Below are 1,787 nucleotides of genomic sequence, written 5' to 3' on the forward strand. Positions count from 1 at the left end.
TTCACAAAGCCAAGGGGAAGTTTTAGGGGGTTATCTACATAACTTAGGTAAAACTTGGTGTTTGCCTAAATTTAAAACTAACTGCTGATCACCTGTTCTCACAATTGAGGGAGTCAAATAAAAACTGCTTCTGATGTTTGCAGAAATTTAAACCATAGTTATATGACACCAAAGGCCACATGAGAAGATTAGGGCCCACTCTGCATGTGCCTTTGTCTCCTAAGACGAAAATTTATTCAGCACTGTGATAGTACTGAATAAAAAGAAACAGGCCCTACCTCTAGGCGCTGGCAACTGGATTAGAGTTCTGCCCTTCCTTTCACATGGCTTCTCTAGATAGGCTCCAAAACCTGATCCCACTGATCAAAGAGGAAGCTAGCAACACTTCCCGCCCAAACTACAGAATCCTAAAAGCTCTCCCTCTGCTGGTTCAAGGCAAATATGAAGAACACTGTTGCTTCAACTCTTAGAAGTGGGCATTATTCTAGAAAAAGCCTAAGATGGGTAGGTGCCTTTGAGTTATCAAGAGAGTACAAGAGGAGCGGCTCTAAGTACTCCAGACCCAGTTACTTGAATTAGTTCTGCCCTTCCTAGATTTTGCCTCTTTTCCCTTCTCCACCCTTCTCAAGTGGCCCTCTCCTAACCTAGAGAGTAAGATTCTGACTCCTTCTGAGACAGAGTGAGTTTAGGACTGAGATCTGGATAGGATTAACCCCTCTCCATGCTTACCCTAAACCCACCCATCTCTCCCCAAAGGGAGGTGGAACTTACTAAGTGAACAGGCCTGAAAATGAGTAATAACTGGCATTTTAAAACTCTTTTATGTTCTCTAAATTCCTGTAGATAGGCTCCTAGAATGGAGAGGGAGTAGTTCTCTGGAGAAACAAATATATCTCTGAAGCTCACCTGGGTTTACGTTCTGCTAAAGGGCATCTTCTAAGTCTGTCTATGGTTTCCAGGTCAGAAAGATGCATTGAACTCAGGCTTCAGCCTAAAAAGCAGACCTAAGAAGACTGCTCAGGATGGCCTACCCTGTACACATTTGGTGTGAGATGGAGATAATGATCCTCCATATTAAAGAAAAAAAAAAACCCTATGGCACAGTGAGGCAAAGTAACTTGTCTAAAATCACAGCAAGGCAAATGGCCGAGGAACATCCAAGGACCTAACTATTCCAAATCTGTGCCCTTTCCACAAGATGAAGAAGGGAGGCCTGTACAACTTCTAAACTTCTAAATTAGTTAAGAAAAATAGCCTCCTCGCACTCAACCTAGGGATTCTGTAGCTCTGCACACAAGGAAACAGGAAAACTAGAGTTCTTAGGAAAAAAGATCAGCAACTTTGCATTATGTTTGAGGAGTAGGAGAACAAGACTCTGAAGCCTCTGTTGAGCCAGGTTATGAATTGCTGACAACAAGGGTATCAAGAGGAAACTGGGGCAGAGATTAGAAATATAAGGACCAAGCTCCCTGATCCCAAGAGCACCCTCAGCAAGAACATGAGTATTCTTGGGGAGCTCAGTTCCCAGAGGAGCATCGGGAGAGCCAACATAAGGGTATATACAAAACTTCACAATAGAAAGATGCCAAAACCAGACCACTGGTGCCTACTCACTACCCAAACAGGAAGCACTGGGGCACAGACTATATAAGCTAACAAAAGTAGCCCTAACAACTGGGGAAAGAAGGGTGGGAGGGGGAGACAGGCAATAGGGCAGCAGCATTGTTCTAGTTTCCCTGTGGAGTTCAAATGTGTGTGGTTTCAAAACAAAAATCCAGAAAGAAACA

This window comes from Lagenorhynchus albirostris, chromosome 10 (assembly GCF_949774975.1).
Source record: "Lagenorhynchus albirostris chromosome 10, mLagAlb1.1, whole genome shotgun sequence".
NCBI lineage: Eukaryota > Metazoa > Chordata > Mammalia > Artiodactyla > Delphinidae > Lagenorhynchus > Lagenorhynchus albirostris.